This window comes from Ascidia mentula, chromosome 2, assembly GCF_947561715.1.
Source record: "Ascidia mentula chromosome 2, kaAscMent1.1, whole genome shotgun sequence".
In the NCBI taxonomy this organism is placed as follows: Eukaryota; Metazoa; Chordata; class Ascidiacea; order Phlebobranchia; family Ascidiidae; genus Ascidia; species Ascidia mentula.
The window spans coordinates 18,829,074-18,836,516 of NC_138567.1; the positions used below are offsets into that span (position 1 = coordinate 18,829,074).

General features: G+C 37.8%; 1 pseudogene; it reads left to right on the forward strand.

Annotated features, from left to right (window-relative positions):
• Positions 1-2,137: 2,137 nt before the first annotated feature.
• LOC145890312 (uncharacterized) lies at positions 2,138-6,195 on the forward strand (annotated as a pseudogene).
• Positions 6,196-7,443: the final 1,248 nt, after the last annotated feature.

The following is a 7,443-nucleotide window of genomic DNA, read 5'->3' on the forward strand; positions in this document are numbered from 1 at the left end:
TGTCTCGAACTTGAGATGCCTCGACTGGAGATCGTCTACCTGTTCTCTGCAATGGACAAAAGTTGGAGGCTGAAGCATTTTGACTTCTCCAAACTCCCCTTGTGTCTTCAAAGTCAGCTGAATTTGGCTCCACGTAATGAAGTGATACTTTTTGTCTTAAAAAGTTATGCAGAACAGTGCAAGCTTTCACAACTAAATCCACTGTGTCTGGCTTAACTAACAGTGGCCTATGAAAAACTCTAAATCGTACGGGCACGGGATAATCTATAGTTAAACACCCTTTGCTTAACTGTTAAACCAGTTCCTGGATAAGGTCGCATTAGGTTTGTTCTCAAAGGAAAAGCCTCGTCACCTACAAACACAAAAGGAACTTGTATATCTGTGCCAGGTAATGAATTTAACACAGGAAGGGAAAGCAAGTTATCCTTAAGCCTACTACCAAAAATAGAGTTTGACAAAATACTTCCATCACTTTGTTTTCCAAAAGAACCAATATCCACAACTGCTAACAAAACAATACTAAAGCTTTTTTTGTAATTAAAATAGAGCGATCCTGACTTGGCAGGTGCCTGAATTAACACATGCTTTCCATCAATGCTTCCAACACAATTGGGAAATTGCCAAAATGATTGGTACTCTCTTGCATTTTTTTCCCATCGATTTTTGTCAGGAACAGGCATAACTTCTGGTTGAAGTGTTTTCCATATGGCAGCACATGTATCAGGAATAATTTTGGAAACTGTGGACTTGTGAGTATAAAAACAAAATTAAAAGTTAAGCCTGTTACCGCAAAGTTATAGCCAATCTTTCCCCAGCAGGTATTGATCTTCTTAACTGTGGCTTTCTCAATATCCTCATTTCCCTTAATAACTTATGATATTCCCCTGACAAAAAAGTATTGTTTTGCCAAAATCCAACTAATTTTAAAGAACCTTTACCATTTTCGATGCGTGATTGAAGAATAGGATGAACCCAATGACTTCTCGATTTTCTGATTGCTTTACTTTGTTTGAATCTCATTAGTACATACAATAGCTTTAACTTTAATTTATAATTTGACTTTCCATTGCCCCGAAACCTCGGGATAGTTGGCTTTTTCGTAAGTACAAGCTTCATGGTTTTTAGCTAGTTCAGTTTCAAAATAATAAAAACTCCTGCAATTGTCTTTCAGTTAGTTAGTTGTTGCTAACAAATATGTCAACTTGGCGGCGAGTGAGCGCAGAAATGCGTGAAGTGATCGCAGTGTAAACGGAAAGTTCGCACCGCTTTGTTTCGCGTCGCAACACAACAGTTTTTTGATCTACTCTTTGACTTATGGTCTTGTTTGGCTCTGGTGATCGTCTCCCCTGTTGGTTCTCTCCATGTCTCTGGGTCTGTTTTTTTGATGAATATGCACGTAATATATATAGCCAAAGAGAGCTCAGGTAAAAGAAAGAAATGACGTTGGAAAAGGTGATGACAAGATAGTTGTTGAACGTCTTGATGACGTAACAGGTTGTTGTAGGGACAAAGCAATTGCTTGTTAACAATAGCACTATAATACTGGGAATTGTTCTCAAATATGATGTGATAGATGCAGTCCCTCCAAAAACCTATTGTAGGCTGTCAATTACAGGCACCATTATATCCTCCGGAACAGCCTTACTCGTTTCATCTCCAACAGGAGATCCAGCCACTGGTGTGGTGCCCGCAAATGTTATCTTTACACCCGCGAGCAAACCGCTGACGCAACATCGTTTTTCGTTGCTACCATTCAACTGCTGCTGTGCTTGTGTGTTTTTATTTGGTTTGGTACAGGATTGCGGTCTGGAGGTCGATGTGTGCCATGGTTGCTAATCACTACAATTAAAAACATCTTGCTTGGCTGATTAAGTAGAAGTCTAGGCCAGTCCTACTTAACCAACTGCGCTTTTTTACAAACGTTTTAATATGGTCAAAGACAAGACGTATGATCACCATGAATGACAGCTGTGAAAAAAGCAACAAGCATAAGAAAATCGTTTTGAAGCTGCATGAGGTTTAACATCCTTCTACCCTCCAACAACAGAAAAGGGATGGACTTTGTCCTCTTGCTCGTGCACCGGAATATTACCAAGCAAATTAAGAACACCCCTTTGCAAGGGTATTATCGCACCAAATGACTGGAAAAGCATTCCTGTCGAGAGAAAGCAAACACAGACAGAGGTATGAAAATAAAATCAATTGGTTGTGGCACAAACAAGCCAAATCAAGACAATTGCTTGGTTTGGACAAAAATGACGGAAAGAAGGTAAAAAATGCAAGAAGCAGAAGACGTTATCGGGCTCGGAAGACTTGGCACTCAGAACCTTGGAGAAGCAAACAAAACAATATTGAATTACTCCAGTTATGATAAGCTGTTGTTAGAAAGAAGCTAATCGTGACAACCTTGAGAGGATTCGAAATGTGGAATGGGATTTTGTGTTTAAAGATCAACCACACACAGAAGAAAATTTGCTTCCGCGCAAATCAATGATTCCCGCCCGAGCAAAGACCAGCTTAATGAAGAAACGACAGTCTACACCGAACTGGTCGAATCAAAAGTAAAAAAGAATTACACACACAGGAACAACCTCCCAATCCAACTGCAAAATCTGGTTTCGAAAAGAAAATTAGTAATTTGCAAAAGTGATAAAGATGAAAAATTGTTATACTAAATTTCAACGACTACCACAACATCATGCTGGAACAATTCCAAAACCTAGACCAGAAGACTTGAAAGGTCGGTTAAAAAAATCAAAGTTCAAGACCTCTATGCTTTATCTGCCATTAGTAAAAACACGCTCTACTGTCGGGATGAAACCATTACCCAGTCGAAACGTTGACACGCTTATGACAAGTAAACTATCTTTTTGTGATTTATTCTCGAAATACACCAATAATCGTGAAAAACATTGACATACATATGGGATACGTCTCGTAATATATGGTAACCTATTGGCCATTTGACTGCGTAGATTTTGTATTTTTTGCGATTTGTTTTATTACAAATTTAGCATTCCGGACTATTGCACGGTCGCACCTATTTTATTCTGTTTTAGGGTTTTAGCGTTCATGCTTAGCATACTGCACTGATTGCATTGTTAAGTAGAAGAAAGCATACAAATCAGTGCCTCAGCAATTGTGAATGGCTATGGTGTCTCCATGCTTACCGCAAAAGCTTGCATCGTCTCCGACATTAGCGGCCAAACAAAGATGCCTCCCAACAAACGCAGAACAATTCCTTTGTTCGCTGTCGATATATGTCCTTCGCCAAACTCCCAACTTTCTACCGCGGCTGGTGGTGTGTGACGTCACCCTTTTTTTCAAAATTCCACTAACTTTGTGCAGTTTATTATCTGTTAAATAATCCACACATATTAAAACTAGCACTTGCAGGTGCTTAGGACCAAGCAAGTAATTAGCCCCAAAGGTGAGTCTGTGGCGTGTTAGTTTAACTTTCTGGGAGCAGGTGGGGTATTTGCTGTGTTAGCGTATGATATAATCATGCTTCTGGCTAAATGTTTATTAGCCAACTAGTATTTAATTGATCTCGCAGGATTAGCTGCTTTTTAGTGTTTAGCAAAATGCCTCGCACCAAAAGCAATAGAAGTTTCTACAAACCGTATGGGTAAGAAGAAAAGTTGACAAAAAAAGAATTCTTGAAACAAGTCAACAGATTGATGAAGAAAGTGACACTGATTTTTCTTCCCTTGATCATTCAAGTGATCCAGTTTTAACTGAACAAAGTGATTTGTCTGAGGGTGAGGAAGGGCATGATTTTGAACTAGATATGCAACCACCATTGTTGGACCAAACAACTGTTTTACCTTCTCGTCCTGATGTAAGTGCTGTTGTTAAAAGCTTTGTCTGAAGTGTATGTCCCCAAATTGGCTGTCACAAGACTGCTAAAAGGACTTCAAATGGTGTATGAAGATCTTCCTTCAAAGGCCTTTTTCCTCAACCTGTTATTCATTACCAGACAATTGGCAGTGGTTTGTATGTGCACTTTCCAAACCGGATAGACTCTCTTAAAAGTATGTTGCTACATCATTTTAATGATCGCAGTGGCACCATTTCTTTCTGCCTTTATTTCAAAAATCACCGGATTACAAACTTCATCCAATACTTCTGACCATATACAAAGTGAAGATGAGACCAATTTGTGCAGGCATTTACCCCTCCGAAAAATTAAAACAGCCTGTGCAGGTTTTTTGAAAGACTTTTTGGCAGACTTACAAAACATCAAGGAATATGGGATATCTGTTAAAAACAGTGCCAATCAGAGCAAAAGAGTGCCAATTTGTCTTTTGCAAAAGAGTGCCAATCAGAGAAAGAATTTATCACATATAGACTGATACGGCAAGTTTAATAATCTGTTAAAAACAAACTCTTTCAACTTGTTGGCAACGGCATATATGTGTGTGATGCACCAGTCCAATCATCACTGAAATGCATAAAAAGTCATTCTGGCTTTTGTGAGTGTTGCATTGCTGTAGGAAAATATGACACTTCCTCCGTTTATGTGTGCCTGATTGAAATGGATTGTTGCCCTCGAACTGATGACAATTTTCGATCACATTCTGATCAAGCACACCCTAAGGCGTGAATCACCTCTCACTACCTTTGGTGTGCAAATGGTCAGTTCATTTGTGCTGGATTACATGCACTTGTGTTGCCTTGGTGTAATGAAACGACTGCTTTCAAGATGGAAAGGAATACAAAGGTATATATGTTTAAGATGCTAGTTTAATGTGTATTTTTTGTTTCCTTAATTATAATTTCATTAAATGCAGGCAGCATCAAGGAAAAATTGGCTCACAAGCTTTGCAGCTGCTTAATGAAAAGTTGTCTGATATAAAGGAGTTTAACAGAAAAAGAGTTCCGACTGTTCATGTTGTATGTTGGTGTTGTGGTACTAAATAATGAATCAATATTGCCCAAACCATACTATAAACATTTTTTAAAGTTTGTTATAGCTATGCGCATCTTAATTGGGCAAACAGCTACAGTTGAAAAAGCTGAAAGTTACCAAAGATTTCTCAAAATATTTATTATTGATGCCAGTACATTATATGGGAAAGGATTTATTTCTTACGATGTGCACAGTCTTGTTCATTTACCTGAAGATTACTTTTTGTATGGGACATTGGACACTGTTAATTGCTTTCCATTTGAAAGTTATTTGGGTCTTTTAAAAAATTGTCTTCACTATGGATTTAAGCCTTCGCAGCAAATTAGCAACTTTGAGGGTTTGCAAATGACATATTATAAAAAAAGTATCATTCTTCAATGGGTGCACTATAAACACTGCCTCAAGTGCTGACTGTGTTGTTAAATTTGGAATGAACGTGACTGGTAAAATGTGCGATGTTACCAAGTTTAATGGACTCGTACAGTTAGTTGTGCAGGGTTTTGCTGAAGGCGACCAGTAAATTCCACTAATGTTGGAATTAATAAAATTGGCAAACTAAATTAGGAATATCTTGCTGTTGAACTAACCTGTGATGTGCACAAATATGTTATTTTTCCCTGTCGTAATAAGTTTAATGCAATTGAGCTTATTTTGTGCCGCAGGTACATCTGATGCCATCCATAAAAGTTGGTTAGTAACCGACACCAAATGTAGATGGCCTGCAAAAGGCGATGTAAGTCAGAGGAGGACTGGAAGGTTTACAAATGTGTGATTTTATGCCAAGGAGGTGTTCATTATATACTTGTTGTGTTTTTTGTTCCCTGTAAATTTGTGCAAAGCATACTTGTGCAATGGGAGGTATTTTAAGCTTGCCATTTGTTCTTGTTATTTAAAAAAAAACGTATCGGTGCATTTGCAGAAACTGTGGGCAAGCTTTAAAGGAAATGGAGCGTGTTCACAAAGCTTGCTACCTATATTACTATCGATGTAATGAAATGTAGGCATATATTTTATGTTACTGCAAAAATGTTTGAAACAAGTTGTGATATTTCTGTTTCATTGCAGTGAGAGAAAATATTGTTGTGCACCAAGGAAAACTTGTGGGATTTGTCGACTATGGCGAGACCATTAAACAACAAACACTCAGCGTGGCTACTCATTTGCTAGGTACGACTTTTTTAAAGTTAAGTGTTAAACAAGTAGAAACTTGTGTGAAAGAGAAACTTCTGTTCCACTGGCATAGTACCCAACCTAATCCACAAGTGCTGAGTCTAGAAATGTGAATATTCACGCTGTGGTATGTGATGGTCATGCCACAAATCGAAAATTTATGAAGCTTTTGATCAATTTACCAATACCCTTGAACATGGCATTTACAGCTCCGAACCCTTACGCAGTTGATATACCGATATTTCTGTGCTCAGATCCATCTCATTTGCTAAAGGTATGTCTTAAACTTTAGCAACATATTTTCACGCAGTAAATTGTGGATGGCATAATTGATGCAAATGTTTTCCCAAATCCTTACAGCAAGGTAATTCAGCCTAGTTTGTTTTGTGGATGCATTTCTTTAAAGTTACTGCTTTGTAGATGAAGGTTGGATTAGCAAGAGATGTTTTAAGTTGGAAAGATAGGCAATGTCTACAACTGGAACATCGGAGTTCTGCTTTTTACAAGGTGACATCTTCGTAATATGTATTACTCATATCCAAACACTAATTATTGTGTACAGTTTTCATGTGACGTTTGTTAACAGATTTTGTTGAGTAATATATGATGGAAAAACCAAAAAAATATGGTACTTTAATGTAGATGTGGCCCTCGAAACCCAATTAAGGTGGTAGAAGATTCGAGACTAAGTTGGTTAGTGCAAGACTTTCTTAATTATGTATTGGATTGGAAGGTAATATATAAAATATTAGCGTTTGTTAAAAGTACAAGAATGGTCATAAACATTACAGAATGATGTTGAAACAAATCATAAAGGTGAAGATCAATAAAGTAACATTTATTTTACAATTTCTTACATGCGGGAGAAGTTCCATTAACCCCGATGTCTTGCAATCGGCAAGTGACATAGCCCACATTGCTACAAGAAACATAATTTAAAAAATTTAAGGCGAAAACACCACACATGGAAAAAAATCCTTGGATTACATTAGGGGGGGGGGGAGATAATTACATTAATATTGGAATCTTGTGAGGAGGATCTTATTTCATCCAACGAGGAAAATGACGAGAGTCATTGGCAGCGGAGAGCACGAAACTTACGAAGTAAATTAAATGTTGTATTTCTATGCAAGGCTAAGTCTTACTTTTGTGTTCAGAATCAGCCACAGATAGTGGCGGCCTTAGAGAGGATGACTAAAAAAATGTTCGATCGCCTTGTCAGTGCGATCGAACACCGAAGTAAATGAGTTTGCATGTTCATTTTTTCGTTTTTCAGGAAGTTCTGCATGTCACTGTTCTTTTCGCATTGTACATTGCTATTCATTCAAATGTTCTTTTCTTTCTGTGCTCATTTACTATAC